Raw genomic sequence first — 18,650 nt, forward strand, 5'->3', positions numbered from 1 at the left:
CTGATTATTAAATGTCATCTCCTCCCCTCTAGTGTAAGTCCCAGAGGGCAGGGACCCTGTCCTTGCTCCTCCCTGTATCCCAGGCACCCGGCAGGTGCTCAGGAGGCAGCTCCCTTCATTTTCTCCTCTGCAGCCCAGTCTTTTCCTTGCCAGGTTGTTTTGGGTAATGAGCGTGGCCAGCATGGATGGGTCACTTGCAGTGTGCCAGGCACTTGCAAGTCTGTCTTAACCAATAGAATGGCATATAGTCCCAGCTCTATCACTCATCAGCTCCGCGGCCTTGGGCCAATCACTCAGCCTTTCTGTGACTTCTCTTGTCCATAAAAGGGGACTGAAGTGATACCTAATTTACTGAGTTGTGAGGATTAGATCAATAACTTCATGTGAAATGTATTTTCTCACAGTTTTGGAGGTTAGAAGTTCATGATCACGGTGCTAGCCAGTTTGGTTTCTTCCGAGGCCTCTCTCCTTGGCCTGCAGATGGCTGTCTTCTTGTGTCCCCACATGTTTGTTCTGCGTTGCTCATCCCCACTGTCTCCTGGGGGTCTAGATCATCTCTTCTTATGAGACCATCGGCTAGAGTAGATTTGGGCCTTCCCTAAAGCCTTATTTTAACTTACTTACCCCTTTAAAGGCCGTCTCCAAATACTGTTACATTTCGGAGGTTAGGGCTTTAACACATGAATTTTGGGGGAAACACCATTCTGCCTGCAGTGCATTCTAATTTGGTACTATGAGTACTCTCATTTTATGGTTGAGGAAACTGGGGCACAGAGAAGTCAAGTCATTGGCCTAAGGTCACACAGCAGATAAGCAGATACAAATGCAGGTGGTCTGAACCCCGGAGCCACTCTCAAGCATTAGAGCTCTGTTTCCTGGCTGGCTCCTCTGCAGGACACCAGGGTCTTCCCCACTGGGGCCTGTTTGTATCTTTAACAGCCGGTGTCGGAGGAAATCAAGATCCAGAGGTCTCTGAGGCCACTCACCTGGCCCCTTTCTCCCTTCTAGCCCTTGACCCATTTCCTGTTTGTGCTGGGACAGCAAAGCAGTGCTCGTGGCTGCAGCGTTTATCCGGAGATAACTCACGGGTGACGGTCCTAACCTTATCCACAAAATAAGTCACTTTTATTATTATTTTCACATCGCTCTAGTATATTGATAGTCTTTGCAAACAAATGACATCATTCCGTTGATATCGGTCCGTTTTTAGCGGTGAAGGTGAGCTGCACTTTTATTTTTTTCTAAAAGGGAAATGGGTTAATCCCTTGTTCAGCTGTAACTACCCAACCTTTGCAGGAACTGGGACCTGCCTTCCTGCACCCAGGCTGTCGGGGAGGCCACGATGGGGCGGAAGGATGTGAGTGAGAGGGTCCCAGGAAGTGAGGGGGAGACCACCGACCCCAGAGTTTTCTCCCTCTACAGCGGGCATTTACTGATTTTCCAGTTCTCGGAAACTCTTTGAAAAGCATCATGTTTTTCTGCTGCAAGTCTGAGGAAGAAAATAATCAGAAGATATGGAAGTAGAACAAAAGTACACGCAGTGGAAACTGTCAGTCCTCACCCGGTCTCCTCGCTCCAGGCCGGCCAGTAGCACCAGCTTCCCGTCTCTCTGGAGCTGCTCTTCCGCAGACCAGCACATCTGTGTAGAAAGCGCCCTTTGTTTCTTATACGCGGTGATGTGACATCCCTCCTCCTCTGCATCCTGCAAGTTTGCACTTGTTCTGCATTAGCACGTACATCTCTGTCTTGTTTTGGTTGGTCGTCTCCCAGGGCAGACTGTGTGCAAGGATTTGGGTGCAAATAGTTTCAATATGAGGTTGGTCTCAGAGAGGTGAGCGGGCTGGAAGGGGAGGAAAGCCAAGCAAAGGTGCGCTAACGAGCTGCCCCGCTCTGTGGGCAGCTGGGGTTCCTCCCCTCCCACTGGGAACCCTCCCAGTGATGCGTGGGAAGTTCACCTCAGAGTCATCCCAGCGAGTGGACACCAACTTCCATCTCTCGCGGGCCGAGGGTTGCTCCTGGGGACATGGGCACCTGCATACTTCCAGCTCACCTTCACGCCGAGAGACAGAAGGGGTTCTCGAACAGGGACCACCGGAACAGGGCTCTTTCCTGAGGCTGCAGGGGGCCTCCCGGGCGGGCCATGGGGCGTCGGAAAGCACAACAGCTCATGCGTCTCTTACTTAACACATCCTTTCATGATGGATGCCTCGTATTCCTGCAGAGAGAGCTACGCTGCTTTGTCTGAGTCCCCAGTGGTGGGCTGCGGTGCCTTTCTCGCACACACCTCTTTCCCGATGCTCCATAATCTGTGGCAACCACCTGTGTGCAGTGGCTCCTTTTTCCCACAATTGCCTGGCCCTCTCCGGCCTCCTTCTGCCCCTGCCCACCCCTGCTTGGTCCTCACAGATGTCACTTTGACCCTTTCATCTCATGGGGTCCAGGTGCCAAGGCCAGGTGGGGTCTGTGAAAGAATCTTGGGACCTTTTGCAGAGAATTTAGGAATGAGAGGCCAGCAGGTCATGACAGAGGGTGATTTCCACCTTCCCCCTGGGTTGCCTGTTGGAGGATCAAAGGGCTTTCTGTTGTTGTTTTATTTTCCTTTCCAGTGGCTTCTTGCTGAGGAGGCCGGCAGCGGAGCCAAGGCAAACAGAGTGACCTCTGAGGCCACTGCCTGCGCCTTGTGCAAGCGGTCTGACTGGGGCCGCAGAGGGGCTACAACTGGGGCCACAGCTGGGGCCACCGCTGGGAGTTTCCCTGCCTTTCCCTCCTCTGAGCCCAGAGGCCAGATGGGAGCCCTGGGTGCCGACCTCAGAGCCTGATGGGCCCCATGAGGCCTGGGAACGAGGTAAAACCACGGAATTGGAGGAGTGAGGGTGGAGGTGTCAAGAGAGCTGGATTGCAGCCTAGACCCATCCTGTAATCACTGTTGCTATAGTCCCCAACGGAAGAGATGGGCAGTGCACTGGACTAGGGGTCCAGAAAGTCAGGGTTAGAGCCTGGTTCTGCTTCCGCTCAGACAAGTTCTCGTTTCTGCAGTGACCCTCTGACATCTCAGCTACACACGGGGGAGCGAGGCTGCTTGTCCCCTGGGTCTCCTGACTCTAGAGTTGCCCCTTCGAGTCTGGGCCAGGGACCCCGACCAAAGGGCCCTGAATTCCCTGGAGCAGAGTGTTTGGGAAGGTTCAGGAAGCCCAGGCGTGGTTGTTCATGGAAATGGGGGATGCTGTTTAAATAAATTAAGAGCAAAAGAGGAAAATCCATCAGCATTATTTTCAATAGCTGGGATGATATGCATAACATTTCCTCCCTTTCATTTGATAATTTTTCCTTCTTAAAGTAGTTTTGAAGAAAGAAAGTGTCTGATGATTTGCTGCACAATGAGCTCAAATAAAAATATTCTTTTTAAAAAGGTGGTTGGTTGCTATGTAATTGAATTTAAATAATGGGCAATTTTTGTTTCTAAGTCGCCCCACCAGTATTCAAACACTGTTCTCCCTAGTTGTGAGGTAGGCGTATGTTTGTGTGGCTGTGTAAAGAAGAAAAGATCTCACTGATGGAGTCTTTTTGGAAAAACAATAATAATTATAATAAATTAAAGTTGAGTGCGTACATGTGTGTGTATCTGCTGGTGGGAAATGTATGGGATTAACATGTAACACTGTTCTAGCAGGAAGAGACCCAGAGGCACCTGGAGAGTCCGCACGGCCTTTGAATGGAACTAAGTGAGAATTCTGGGTTCCGAGCCTCGCAGATCCGAGTTCAGATTCTGGGTATGCGCCTCACCAGCCGCACGGCATCTGGCAGATTCTCCATCCTGAGCCTCAGGTTCCCCATTCGGCACAAAGGGACAGCACAGGCCGGATCAAGTGTGTGGCGTTAGGCGGGGCGTGGGGCGCCCCGGCGTGTTGCTCTCCTCCCCTCCCCTGCTCTCCAGCAGCACAGCAGGACTTTCCCACCTGCGTGGTAGGCCCACAGACACTGGTTCATTTGATGCCCAGCAAGCCGATGATGCCGATTTTTCAATCCCCGTTTTATGGAAGGGAAGCCCACTTGGCTGAGATTATCGAACCCATACATCACCCAGTGGGTGGAGGGGCATGTGTGAAACCGGAAGGGTTTGTCTGAACCAGAGAAAGGCCTGGCTTTTTCCATCCTAAGGGCCTTTTTGCTTCTGAGCTCTGTTGGATGCAGAAAGGGGCTCCTGGTGTTGCTTGGTGTAGGCATTTATTCATTCTTTCCTTCTTCTCCGTGTACCAGGCTTTTCCTGAAGATTTCAGGCTGAGCGTGGTACACCCAGAGGTGGCAGAACCCTCCAGCCCGATACTGCATAATGGAGACTTTCTGGGTCTTCAAGCCCCCGGGCATATTCAGGCTGGGCCCTCTTGCCTGCTCCCCTCATCTCCCAAGCTTCTCCCCGGCCTCAGGCCCCCTCTGGGGACGTGGAGAGTTTCTCTCTGTTGGTCTTCCCTAGAGGGTGTGCGTGACTCAGGTGGCCCTCCTCCTACACAGAGTGATGGAGGACAGGGCCCGTCCAGCACCCAGGTAGCCCTCCTTTCCTCCACGCGGGGTCTCCCTCTGCCAGAGGCCCTTTCTTTCTGGTCCTGGCCAGGCTCCTGCTGCTGCCCGGTGCCCTGAGGCTAAAGTACGCCTTGGTACATGGTGATTCCTGGTGATTCTTTAGAAGACATTGTTCTTGAGAGCCCTCCTGTGGGGTGTTGCCGGTCATCTTAGCTCTCGGCTCTCTTCTGTCAGTTAACAAGAGGCTGTGAACAGAGTTAGCACCTTCCACCCCACAAAAAGCACTCAGGAGCTGATGATGCAGGTATGTGTACCCAAGTGCTCTTGTATGGGTTCTGCCTGCCTTAGGTTGCCACCAAGGGCTGTGTCTGAAATAAGTGCCGTGTCGAAGGCCACGGCCGACTGTATCTATGGGGTGAGGAGCAACAGCGTGAGGTCAAGGCCCCCTCTGGACCAGTTCAGTGGGTGATGGGAAGAGAGCAGGTGATGCAGTGGCTGGAGATGGGCGTGGGGTCAGGCCTCGGGCGAGTGCTGGCCCTGCCACTTTCTGCTGTGTGTAACCTTGGACTGGTTAAGTCTTCATTCTTCTTTTTCCCTCTGCGTGGAACCAGACAGCAGCCGTGCACCCTGGTGAGAGCCCAAAGTAACCGAGTACGTGTGGGGTGCTGAGCGCAGCGCCAGAGAGGCCTCTCTGGGGGGCAGCGTGCAAGTCTCGCCGTGAACAAACGGCGCGTCCCCAAGGTTGAGGAAGAAGGGTGAATTAGACCCCGCGGGAAAACCTGCGCTGGAGCTAGGAAGGCCCCACGTTGAGTTGCACTTGGGTCCTTTTATTGTTACATTAGTTCTGCCACCTCTGGGGGTAGCCAGAAGTCCCCCAAAGACGGCGGCCATTTCTGGAGCCCCGCTTTCCCCTCCCGAAGCGGAGGGGTGTACTGGCTGCCTCCCTCCCTCACCGTGGAAGCCCCCAAGCTCCACAGGATAAGGAGACTTTGGAGGTGAAGGTAAAGTGGTCCAGAGGCAGGATATGCCCCACTTTGGGGCGTATTTTTGTCAAAATGACCTCAAAAGGCAGATTTGCAGATGTTAGGGAGCTTTTAGTTAGTTTGCTTTTTTAAATTTCAAGCATCACCGAGGGTCGAAGAACAAGGATCCATCTGGCCTGGTTGAAGGGAGCGTGTGAGATTGCTCGGTTTTCATTTGCAGCAAAATGTACTGTGGGTTTTTCTGCAAACGTTAATAAAGAGGGGAAGCGGTAAAACACCAGGCTGCTGCTGGAAGCGCCTTCATGGTGGAGCCCCTCCCTGGGTTTGTGTGTATCATCACCTGGTAAAAGGGCAATTTGCAGCGATGTCCGATCACCAATCTCAGCTGCACTGGGGATAAACCTCTGGCTTAGAGCCAGATCAGCATGAGAACGTCGTGCCTGCTCTTGGCTGCGGCGGAAAGCCCGGTCTGCAGCCAGCCTGGGCACTTACCACTTACCCGGTCTCCGCCCCTTACCACTTCATGGGGAGGAAGTGAAACGAATGTGATAGATTTAAGATGAGGTAGGTTACCATCATATTTCTGGCTTTTCCACTGGTTCCTAATTGGTTGTGGGAGTTCCCACGGAGTGGAGAGAAAGAGATCTGGATTAGAAATGGGGAGGTAGGTTCGAGTTCCAGCTTTGCAATAGCCTTGCTGTGTGACCTTAGGTAAGGCACTGACCCTCTCTGGGCTTGTTCACTCTCTATAAAACTCCTGTGTGATGAGAATGGCCGGGGGATGAGCAGCAGCTGCCTCCTTTAAGTGGGGTGTGCCTCCCTCCCATTCTGTTTCAGGATCTCTGTTGGCATTTGCATTTGGAACTCACAACAAAATGCGGCCCTCTGGGACTCCCAACCTGCATCAGAGGAAAGGGCTTTGAAGGTGAGTTAGGAGGAGCACAGGCTTCCTGGTCATGCTGGGGTCGAATCCACACTCTGCCTAAACTTACTATCTTGGTAACTTTGGATGAGTTATTCAGTCTCTCCGAGCCTCAGTTTACCCATTTGTAAAGTAGGAAGAGTAGCACCTACCTCAGAGAATTGTTTGGGATTAGGAAAAGACCCTGATTAGAAAATGCACAGCATGCCTGATGGCTGTGGACGCTTGACAGAGCAGAGGTGGCCTGGTGGCGTCCCCTCATGCCCATCGGGAGGGGAGACTCAGTGGTTACTGAGGTGTAGCCCCTGGACCCAGTGTTCCTTCTGCCGATGTTGGGGTGGGAGACGGAAGTTCTCTGGGGCTCTGGCAGTGCCCTCCTCCCTGGCCCATCCTGTGTGCCAGAGCATGGCTTGCATGGAAAGGCACGGCATTCCTCTGGCCAGTCAGGGCCAGGGGACAGGTGGGGGGTGGTGACTGCAGCTCCCGGCAGCTAATCCTGCTGGTCAGGGCACCAGGCACTCCTATACAGGGGGGCTTCCACTCTGCCTTGTGGGGCAGCTTGGGGACATGCTGTGTTCTCTCCCTGCTCCTTGGTACCATCTTCTCCATTCTGTTCACAGCCAGGAGCAGCCCTGTCTCAAGGGGATGGTTCTCAGGCACATGGTGTTCCCACTAGAAGCTCGTTGGTTGGATCTTTGCTGCCTTCCCGGCGTCCTTACCCCAGAAACCACTTGGGTGGGGAGGTGTGGGGACCGAGGGATTGCCTCTCTCCACACCACATAGCCCTTACCTGGAAAATGGGCACTAGTCGTACCTGGCTCATCGCTGCTGCTCGAGAACCTAAATATGATTGAATGTTATTGTTGCTGTTGGTACTGGTTATGAGAAAGCAACTAGTGGGCTATTTGGGGTTGCTTTTGGTGTAAAGGATGTGGTTTGAAATGGCCTCTTTGTCTTAACACAATCTGTTTTGATTTATTCAACTGTGGGAACTTGAAAATGGACCAAATGTTTTTCCTCCCCTTGTTCTCTCTCTCTCTCCAGCCCTCGGATTTCCTCTCACTCATTCATTTACTTGCCCCACTCACATACCTCTTGCTCACTCATCCACCCTCTCGTTGGTTCACACTCATCTTCTCACTCAATTTAAGTGCAGGTAGAACTGGAAATGGTCCCAAATGTTTTTCCTTCTACGTCAGAGGACCCCAGTCTCTCTTAACTACACACACTCAGATGTGTGTGCAAATTCGCACTGAAACTCCGCTTCCTCCTCCCATCTCCTCCACCCTGCCCCCACCCCAGCAGAGCCTGAGGTCAGGAAACCTGGTTCCCACTTTATCTCTTTTACTGACCTGCTCCGTGGCTGTGGCGACCTGAGCCAAATCACTTGACCTCTCTGGGCCTCAGTTTGCTCCCTCCCCACGGAGGCCAAGCTATCAGTTTACACTCAGGGAGATGATTACTGTCTTATGCAGGCCCTCAGATGCTCAAGATAAGGTCCTTTCTGGGTCTTAAATTCCCTGAGTCTGCAAATGAGTGGATCTGATCTCATTAGGCAGACCGTGTGCCAACCTGAAATTACTTTGTAGCCTTTTCCTGGTACTGAAGAGACATCATTTTATTTCGAGCTAGGAATTAACATGAGGTCAGGATAAAACAGGAAGTTCAAGAGGATGATTCAGTCTTGACTTCAGAGACACAGCATCAGGCTCAGTCGGTTTCATTCCTCTTCCTCCTGATGTCCCTGGCAGAGCTGACCAGGGACACTGGGGCTGTGGTCTGTTTGCCCCTGCCAGTGGGGGAGGGGTGGCGGAACACTCAGGACAGAGACCCTACCACCAGAAGGATTCGTTTCGTGTTGCGTCCCCCTCTCCCCCGTCCCAGGATGGAGAAGCTGGAATGTATTCGGAACACACCGCGGGGGACACACTGCCCTTGCAGCAGCCCCGCAGGTGAAGTGCTGCCGTCGTTCCCATTTCAGGGGAGGTGCACCGGGGACGTGATGAGGCTGCGTGTGTCACAGGGTGTGGCAGTGGCAGGGCTGGGTCTGCAGCTGAGAGGTGGCCTGCACTGGAGCTAAGCAGCCGACCACCGAGTCAGGCTGTGCATCCCGAGTGGCCCAGGGATGCCGAGGTGGAGTGCAGAGAAACAGGGTCTCAAGGTGCGAGCCGGAGTTCTAACTCTGCTCTGCCACAAACTCGTCGTGGACCCGGGGTGAGTCCCTTCCCCTCGATGGGCCTCAGTCACCCATTGTAAAACGGAGGAGAGGGATTGGTGATCCCCGAGTCCCCTTCCAGCACGGTATTCTGCGGTTTTCTGGGGGTTAGATTTTAGGCAGTCATTAAGAATCAGGCTGCTGGGGGTAGATCCTGGCGTAGGAGCTTGGGGCCTTGGGTGGGCTACCCCAGCCCTTGGATGCTGAGGTTCTCCATCTGCAAAACGGAGAGCAGATGAACACCTGCTGGGTCAGGTTGCCGTGTGGACTGAGAGGTACAGGGCGGTACCCGTTACCCAGGACGATGTCAGGGCTCCTATGCACACTCGTTCTCACTGTGGCTTCATTATCTGTCTTGGAAGACCCATTCGCCAGGGATGGGAGCTTGCCACCTGGCGTGGAAAGCCTCGCCCCGGAATTAGAGTGACATTGTACATGAGCTGCCACGATGCCTTTGGATACAAACCACTTGGCCACTGGAATGCCTTGGGGTTTCTTAACCAAGGTACCATCTTGGGCATTCCAAATACAGAAGTGAAAACGTGTCTGGGATGATTTAGTCCAGTGGCATTCAACTTACCTTGGAAGTCAAAGAGTGGCCGTAGAAGTCAAAGGAAGTTCCACGCGGAATAGCCAATATGAAATAGAACGGGGCTTCTACACTGAAGCAGGATAGGGGGCTTCCCTGCCCACCTCCCCTCCACTTTGGTGTCTCCTGAGGAAACCGTGGGGAACCCATTTTCAGCCTCGCAGGCCAAGAGGTGGTAGATCCCCAAAACTGAGGTCCCCAAAGGGGCAGAAACTCACCTAGGCATCAGAAGCAGCACGTTTGCTAGAATCGTTTTCATTAGCAGCAGCATTTCCCGATTTTGTGAGAGGGCTCCCCTGTGTTTCTTCTGCCCATTGATCCCAATCACCTAGAGACGTGCCTTTCCACACTGACCCTTATGTCGGGGCTGACACTTCTGAGTTATTCCCTCTCCTGCCTCCTCACAGCCATAGGTAAAGCTGGATGGATATTTATTGTTCAATCAAGGAAAATGGAGCCTTTTATTTGGAAGCTTTTGAAACACAGTATTTACCCAAGTAATTCTGCCTGAATCTGCAGGTGTTTGGTCAAAATAAATAACTAAATTGTGACCAGAATGAACCCACAGATGGGGCGGTTTGTAGGGACTCTCAAGAGCCCGATTTAAATGAGGCATCTCTCCCCACTTCCCACGTTCCCCATCTTGCAGCTCCCCCCACCCCCGGTTTGGATTTTGAGATCACATGGTTTTCCTCCCTCCAAACCTAATTTCTGCACAGATTTAGCCCGTGGTAACCTGCCACCAGAAGTGCTTTAGTGATAATCAATGGGCGTGGGTTGCTGGGGAAGGCTCCATGCCTGCTGCATATAAAACACCCGGCGGCCAAGGCGAGATCGATGCTGGCAAAACCTCCGGGTGTCATCGCACAGCGCGCCGTCCCCCCCCCCCCGCCCGCCCATCTTAAACTCCAGGTGCCGTGCCCCCCAAGAGGTTTGCTGACTTGCCCAAGGTCACACAGTGATTTAGCGGAGGAGCCCTTGGCCTTTTGTGTTCCTAGGCCAGGGCCCTTTCAAACGCACCAAACCCTGTCTTTGCTGAAGCCAGTCTGCCCTTTGCTTTATGATCTAGGTAATAAACCAGTGCTGTAGTGCCTGTGTGGGCGAAGAGGGAGATGCAGCGAACTATTAACGCAGTCCAAGGCTGGCTTCTAGAGTGCGTAAGCAGGTTTGGCCAGCAGCAGGTGGGGAGGCGTTCTGAGACGTTTGCCCAGCACCCTTGCACCCGCATCCCAAAGTGATGAGAGGGTCAAGAATGGAGAAGATCTGGTCCCTGTCTGCAAGGGTGGAAGAGACACATGTGAATTCAATTCAAGGCTGGAGCGGCCTGCGCTTGGCTTCCCAGCACGCCGTGTGCTTTGGGAGTGGGTGGGAACACGGCCTTCCCCAGGCCTGACCCTGGCAGCCTGGCAGATGTATTTATTTCTTCCTGCTCTTCGTGGGAGGCCAGTCTCTGGCCGGGTGGTTGAGCAGGCAGCCTCCGGACAGGGCTGCCCGGGGTATGCACCCCATCTTACTGCTCAGACCTGTGACGTGAGGCTAGCTCCTTCCATTTCCTCGGGGGAACAGTGGGGCTGGGGATAGTGCCTTCCTGTCGTGGGTGGAGGGGGGGTGAGACCTCAGGGACAAGCCACAGAAAGTGCTCAGCGCCCCACCCCCCAGATAGGCTTAGCAAACGCTTTGCATTAGCTATTAATTTGAGGAATTTCGGATGGAGGGGTTTAGATTGGAGGGGATGTCTCTCCATTTAAAAATCCTATTTATCACTTTTTTCCTGACTATAAAGGCACATGCATACATATGCCTGCTATGGGAAGACGCCCACCACTAACGTTTGCAGCGTCCCTTCCCAGCACCCCCTGCGTGTGTGGTGTGGTTGGGCATGTACTGTCAGAGTGGTACTTTCAACAAATTGTAAATCCTGTGAAGTCTCATAAATGCAGAAGGAACGTGGGTCAAAGGTCGACTTGGCTCGTTAATGTGGGAGCCAGCAGGATAGCGAGCTGGCTCTCGGGAGAATTGGAGGGACTGTGGCTACTTGGGCAGCAGAGAAAGAGTGCCGGGGTGACGGCTGGATTGAATGCAAAGCAGACTAATGTCCTATGGGCAATAAAATCTTCACGTCTGCAGCCATCTTTTCTTCAAGACCTACAGATGCAAATGTACCTGCTCAGGAGTTAAAGTTACATTCTTCTGGAATCCCCTAGATAATGCAGGGTGGGCCTGCTAAACAAAGGTCCACCGTGGTGGGGAAAAGACAGGCCTCTCCTTGCCTGACTTCCACGTTTGGGATCATTTTTCCCAACACTGTCTACATACCCTTCCTGCCGATACACGAGAAAATGCGGCGCCCCTCCCCTTCTACACTTAACAGTCCATCGCAGTCATCTTCAAAGGAAGGTTTTAAAGGAGGACCCAGAATTCCCCAGAGGGTGCGACCTGCTTGTAAACCCACCTTGACAGAGGTACCCCCACCCCTCCTTGGGGTCCCAGGGCAGCCGCACTGGCTTCCGTCACCACCTCGTTTTAGTGTGACCATCCAATTCCCTGTCTCTCTGTCTAGACTGAGTTTCTTGAAGTCAGGGATTTGTTGAGCTGCGCTCTCTCCCAAGCACCTAGCAGGCGATTCACCGTGGAGGTGCTTGCTGAGTGCGTGACCACGGGTGTGAAGAGGAGTGGCCTCTGTTGGTTACCACGGGTGGACCTTGCTGGTGGGAACCAGCAGGCTCCTCCCCGGCCCTTGTGTTGAGTCACACTCCCAACCCCCGCGCAGCTTCACGACCTTTTCCATCAATTCCACCCCTGAACCTGCCATTTAATTGTGTTTGGAGGGCTCTCCACATGCACTCAGTCCAGAAAACCCATCTGTCTCTTCTCTCTGTAGGTCTGGTAAGACTGAGCTTTCTGAGTTCCTGACTTTTTTTCCTAATCAACGGCTTAAAGGGGTAAAACTCCTTGGCTAACGCCAGCTGGGGAGGGAGAAGTGTGGCTGGAAGGATTAATCGCTTCACTATGAATTTTACAGCTCTCTTGTTCCACGTGTTGGGAAAACCCATCAAAATGCTAATGCCTCTGCCGTCCTACCCCCTGCAGAACCTTTTCTGCATTAGAATATATTTACATGGACTTGAGCAGGGGAGAATTACAAAGAATTAGGGTGCAGTTTTCCCCATTCCACCACAACTGTGGGTTGTAAAGTCTGAATGAATAGCCCCAGGCTGAGGAGGAAAACTGGCAGGTGTAGGGGTTGGCCGGTTGGCTCTACTCTGGTTAGGAGTTCTCGGCTTTCAGCTTCCTTGCTAGCTGCAGGGTGGCCAGTTTGGAAACATCTCTATTACTGTCACGTGGCTTTTTAATGCAGCCATGTGTCACTTAACGACAGGGATGCGTTCTGAGAAACGCGTTGTTAGCTGATTTTGTCATTGTGTGAACATCATGAAATGCACTTATGCTTACGTGGTACAGCCCACTCCTCGCCCAGGCTGTGGGGTGTGCGTAGCCTGGTGCTCCTGGGCTACCAGCCTGTTCAGCGCACTACTGTGCTGACTATCACAGGCAGTTATAACACAGTAGCAGGTATTTGTGTATCTAAGTAGAGAAAAGGTACAGTCAAAATGTGCTCTAAAAGATAGCAAACGGTGTGACCTGGATGCTCAGGACTGTGAATGAAGCTTGTGGGACCGGAAGCTGCTCTTGGGCGACTTGGTGAGTGGCCGTGAAGGCTGAGGGCCTTACCGCATGCTCCCGTAGACCTCGTAAACACAGGACACTTGGGCTACCATGAATTTATAGAACAACACGAAATTATATCAAGCACAAGAGGAAATGGTGCAATCTGGAGACGAGGTAAACACGAGATGTGTGAGGCTGCTGCCAGTGTAACATAGCACACTGTTTTACAGCGGACTTCTCGTTTTTAATAAATAAAAGTGTACACTCTAAAGTAATGATAAATATGAGGGAGGAACCCCCCCGCCCCACCCAAAATACCCGAATTATCTTCTGGAGGGAGGGCCCCATGTAGTACAGGCGTCCCCCGCTAGGTGAGTGTCCTAGGAACCCATCCGTATCAGTGCACCAGCTGGCGTTGTTGTGAGAGGCTGCGTTCAGTTTTGAAGACTCAACACATTTGCCCATTTCATGATGGGTGATTTATAGCACAGCTGCCCACACTGCTGAATAGTCGGTTTTTGACCAAAAATGTCATGACCCCCAAGTCCCATCCTCCCTATGAAACTAGAAAAGTAGCATCTGTGCTTCCTGTCACCACCAGAACCAATAAGCAGAGACAGGGATTGAATCTTTATGGGTATGTAATTCAGATGGCCGGCCATCTGAGAAGACAGCGGGTTCTGTATCTTCACAGACCAGCTTACCTTTCCTTTCAAGCCAGACTTTCTATAAGGGGACAAAATGTAGGGAGGGGATTTGGGATTCAAGGGAAAAAAGGTGTAGGCAAGGGATTTGGAATTCAGGAAGGAGGTTAATCAGATAAAGGCTGCAGTTAGGCAGTTTCCCTGACTTCCTTTCATCTTTTTGATGGGTGACTTTCTATCTGGGTCCTAGGTCCTAGGTGACTTTCTTCATCTGTGTCCTGGGTGGCTGTGGGATTCTGTCCCTGGAACACAGTGGCTCAGCTACCACCTTGAATGCTTACGTTCTCTTCTGGAGCACAAAGGTCGAATTGCTTGTGGCCTCCTGGAATAAGGTTGGGCCGTACCTTCAGTTCCTGAAACAATGGCTTTTTACACGCGTTAACTACTAAGCGTATTAACTATTACCTAAAACTAAAATACTCCAACACTTGAGTTCCCCCATCACCTAGTCACCTATCTTGCCCCAAGCAACTTACTTTGGTTTTCCCGATGAGAAAAGTCTTCAGCGGGAACTGTCTTGCTCACATGGAAGAGGTGCAGCAAAATACAGAAGTGCTAAAAGGCATCAAAACGGATGAGTTTGACAATGGTTTTGTGCAGTGGAAAAAAGTCTCGGTAGGTGTATTGCATCAAATGGAGGGTACTTTGAAGGTGACTGACGTTTAAACACATAAGAATAAATGCACAATTTTTTATGAGTAAACTTCATTTTGGGGGGGTTCCCCCCTTGTGGTATAGTAAATACATGCCGTCGTCAACATTACACACTGTGCACCCTTGTATGTGCTGTGCTTTTGTAGGGCTGGCAGCGCAGTAGGTTTGTTACAGCAGCAGCACCATGCACCACGTGGCGGATGCAAGCTGCTGTCATTTGACGTCCAGTCTGGCAGCTGAGACCTAAACAGCGGACGTTGTGGTGGCTGTGACCTCACTAGGTGACAGGAGTTGTGCAGCTCCGTTAGGATCTTGTGGGACCAACATCGTGCATGTGTGGTTTGCCACTGACCACAAAATATCGTCAGGCAGCGCGTGACCGTCCTGCCTCTCTCGGAGGTGCAGGATCCTCGGAAGCACATCCCTGTGTATGTGAGACCACACGGCGGGTCCGTGTTGAGGTCAAGATCTGGTGCGTGTGGAGGCAGAATCAGTCTCAAAGCCAACTTCAGCCCTAAGACAGGCTCTGCCCTTCCTGAACCAGTCACCAGAAGCACTGGTTCTTCTTGTAGCCTTTGAACCCCAAGCATCTTTGCACAAAAGCCCAGTGGTCTGGGAACCTCTTGGATTCATCCTTGGGAGGGTGAATCTGTGGGTTGGCCCAGCGCAGGCTGGACACAGGTGAAGTGACTCTTAGGGCTTTGGCTGAGAGCAAAACCATGGGCTCTGGTCCTCAGCCTGATTCAGTTCCGTGCCTGGGCATGAGCCGCCCAACCTCTGAGGGCCTCAGGTTCTTCCTTTGCTAGAGAGAAGGAGGACGCTGGCCACATGGTAGAAGAGTTATTTCTTCGTGTCTTGTGTGTGTCTGTTCACTCGGATGGCACTATGGAGCAGGGGTGGGCAGGCCAGGCTCCACCTTCAGGGACGGGTCCCTCAAACCATCGGGTCTGCTGGGCAGCCCCACCTTGTGGGAGGGACCGAGCCTTACCTAGCAGATGCTATGGATGCTATCCCCTGTGTTTTCCGTCTCCCTTCCTCCACCAATGATGCACCAGTGTTTAGTTACAGAAAAACCCTCTCTCCTCTTCTGCAAAATGGGAAGAGTGGTAATACTCCCCTCGCAGGGTGGGAGGGAAGAAGAGTGAAGATCAGGTGTAATGTGAGCTCCAGCGGATGCATAGGATGGATAGCCTGTGTCTTTACCTCCTTCAGGTAACAAGAAAGCTCTTCCAGACAGGACAGAACAGGAGCAAATGCAGGGCAGTTCCCACTGGTGACGGGCTCCCAGAGGCTGCCCGCTGTCCCTCCTGCTCAGCTGAGCACCTTGGGGGTCCGTGTCTGCCTCACACAGGTGCTACTGAGGAGGGCACGGGAGACCCTGGCTAGCATGTGCTGCCTGCAGAAAAGCCCAGACCCAGTGAAAGGGGATTACTAGTGACAGTTGCATTGAGAATAAGCAGCTTCACGTATTAATTTACAGGGTTGGTACATCCCCTCCACTCCGGCCCTTTCATCCTCCCCAGGCCACCAAGAGCTCATGGGCTCTGCTTGGGAGTTCCTTGTTCACTGGGACCCTTACTAGCTGTGCCAACACCCACTGCGTTCTGCCCAATTAATTGTGGAGAGCGGCTCTCCCTTTAGGCAGGAAAAATAAATCCAAATTTTTCCCAGGATGTCATGGCTCCCACCTCAGCCCCACGGTGACCCTGAGGCACAATTAGCAGGCCCGGTCAGGGACTCATTATGGGAACTGGGTGATGGGGGCTGAGTGACAGGGTGGGATGGGGCTGGGGAGACCCTCCCTCCCAGCGAGATCAGTGCAGGTGGAGAGAAGATGCAGAGAAGGGATGTGGCTTCATTAGGAGCTGCTCTGGGGATAGTTGAGATGCAGGACACAGCAGGAACTCCTCCCGAATGTGCCTTGGCTCCTCTCCCTCTCCCCCACCCCCATGCCAACCCTCTGTGTTGCTAATTTAAAACAAAGCAAAACAAAGCCCTGGTTTTGCTTTGGAGCCATAAACTGCAGAGCTCTTATGTGTCAACAAGCCCTGCATCAGCTGGCAGTGCCTCAGCCTGGATCCTGTGGCTTGGCATTGGTGTGGGGGCGAGAGGCCCAGGGCTGTGCCTCCTCCAGGGTCTCACTGAGGATGCTGCCCCTCTCGGGGCACAAGACCAAGAGTCCCTGTGATCACAGGGCTCAGAAGGATGGCAGCTCCACCAGGGAGCCAGGAAGAGATGTAGAGTGGCTGGAGTGGAGAGGGAGAGAGGGGGCTGGGGGTTGTAGAGCAGCGAGCCAGGAAAAGGCTCATCACTGGGCTGACCACCTCCCTTCATCCTTTCCTTGATGCCTCTTCCAGGAAGCCTTCCCAGCTCTCCTCCTCCTCTGAAATCCTACTGACTCAGGATCTAGGATGTCAAGAGACTCTAAACTAGTGGTCTTCAGTGTTATGTGGAAAGTTAATATACAAAATAATCAGAAAGTCCAGCTGTCGTGAATTAAGTGTTAGCATATGTCTGGGGTGTAGATCCCATCTGTTCTTTGTGTAGATCCCCAAGGGAGGGAAGGATCTGAGAACTGTAACTTGGAACCACTAATCATGGCCACCACTTTTGTTACAGAAAGTAGCAAGCAGATTCTCCTTTATAGATTGCTCCTTCCTCTGTTTGTCATCTGCTTATTTTTGCCCGGTGCAGTGGGAACCACTTACAATCTGTCAGCTCATCTGACCCCCAGCTCAGGCCAGCACGGTAGAGTATAACTGTCCACACCGGGCGGGTGAGTTCAGTTGGACCGTGGGGGCTGTGTATACTGGGAGGGCCTGACGGAGGCCCAGGAAAATGGGCAGCGAGGGACAAGATAATAAAAGTCCATCCGTGTAGGCAAAGGGAGACTGGGAACCGCTGAGACAGGAGAGATTTGGCACCCCACATTTATGGGCTCAGTCTTACAGCAAAGGGGAGAGCAGGTTGGGGGGGACAGAGGCGACTGGCTGACCTGGCGGGGGCCTGTTCACAACGAGCAGACGGGCAAGGGTGAGGCCGATCGCAGGCAGGAGGGGCGGGGGTGGGGGGCTGGAGAGTCGGGGCTGATTTGAGAGTCATGGGATGGAAGAGAAACGGTGACTGGGAGGACTGGGAAGAGTCTCTGGTGTGGGTGTCGGGTACGCAGCGGCGCTCTGTCCGTGAAAACAGATATGAAAGTGGCTGCGCACTTGTGGTGTGAGCGCTGCCGTGTAGGTGTGTCCTGTTTTAATTTAAAAATAGAGCGGGAAACACCTCATCCAGGACCCCAGAGTGGCTCTCGGAACTTTGCTTAGGACTTGGGAGCTGGTTTTGCTTACACCGTGCAGGTGCGTGTTGTTCGGAAGAAGAGGGGAAACGAGGTCTGGGTTTTGAGCCGGGCTTCACGAAGCGGGAGGACTTGGCCGATGGTCACCACACGCACTGCCATTGATTAAGTTCTCACCATGTTTCACAGTGAGAATAAAGTGTAAGGCACACTTTATTTTTAGTATCTGAATGTCTCTGAAGCCAGGATGTGTCATACAAACAGTGACCTGTCATAATTATTTAACTGGCAGTGTTTTCTTTCTTAGTTCATAAAATATAGTCCAGAGTCTTAGATTCCAGAACTAGGGTATGGTAGGGCAGGCCCTCTGCTGGGCCCTGGGCACCACTCCTCCTGGGACCCTCGCAGCAGGTAGAAGTTACCCGCTGCCGTCAGCCCTGCCTCCCAGACAAGTGGAGGGACACGGTAGGGAGGTCACCTGCTCAGGGTCACAGAAGTGGTTAGGGGGGCGCTGGGGATTTCTACCTATTCCACTTTAAACCTGGGGAATCTTAGTTCAAAGCAAGACCAGGTCTGGGCCCTGGAGGGTGGTGGCCCTTCCTTTCCAGAGCCTGGGACGAGGTGGACAGTGAGCACCACCGCCGGGCTCACCATCTTTCATCACTCCCTCCCGTCACCCAGCACCAGCCCCCGCTCTTGGCCCTGAGCCCTGGGATCCCTTCCTCCCTCCGCAGAGAACTCTGGGTCCGACATCTGCGCTGACCTCCCTCCTCCAAGAAGAGGAGGGGCTGGAATGAGATCGCAGGGAAAAGGGGGAAGAAATTCCAAGCCCAGCTGGTTTCTCTCACACAAAGCAGATTTGCTTAAATGGGAATTAGGATTAGTGCTGGATTTTGCCCCTCCTGGCAGACTGGTAATAAACTAATCTCCTCTCAGGCGGCGAGAAGGCAGAATTCCTCCGAAGACGGCAGGCAGCTCCAGGCCCGGAGTTCGGCGCCTGGAAAGTCATTTTGTTATTGACGGGCCTACCTGCGCCGCCTGACACGCAGCCCCCAGCTCCTTCCCGTGTGGCTGCGGCCTTTCATTTCGTTAACGTGTGACATTCAC

General features: G+C 52.8%; 1 protein-coding gene across 4 annotated transcripts in view; it reads left to right on the forward strand.

Moving 5' to 3' along the window:
- Positions 1-18,650, forward strand: part of TSPAN18 (tetraspanin 18) — a 158,598-nt gene that overhangs the window by 10,073 nt on the left and 129,875 nt on the right. The window contains exon 3 of one of the 4 annotated variants that reach the window (XM_053673035.1): positions 6,339-6,426. The exons of the other annotated variants lie outside the window; for them this stretch is intronic. The gene's annotated coding sequence lies outside the window, so the exon portion shown is untranslated. The remainder of the gene's footprint in view (positions 1-6,338; positions 6,427-18,650) is intronic. 4 annotated transcript variants of the gene reach the window in all.

Source organism: Artibeus jamaicensis, unplaced genomic scaffold (genome assembly GCF_021234435.1).
Source record: "Artibeus jamaicensis isolate MK-2021 breed Jamaican fruit bat unplaced genomic scaffold, CSHL_Jam_final contig_797, whole genome shotgun sequence".
In the NCBI taxonomy this organism is placed as follows: Eukaryota; Metazoa; Chordata; class Mammalia; order Chiroptera; family Phyllostomidae; genus Artibeus; species Artibeus jamaicensis.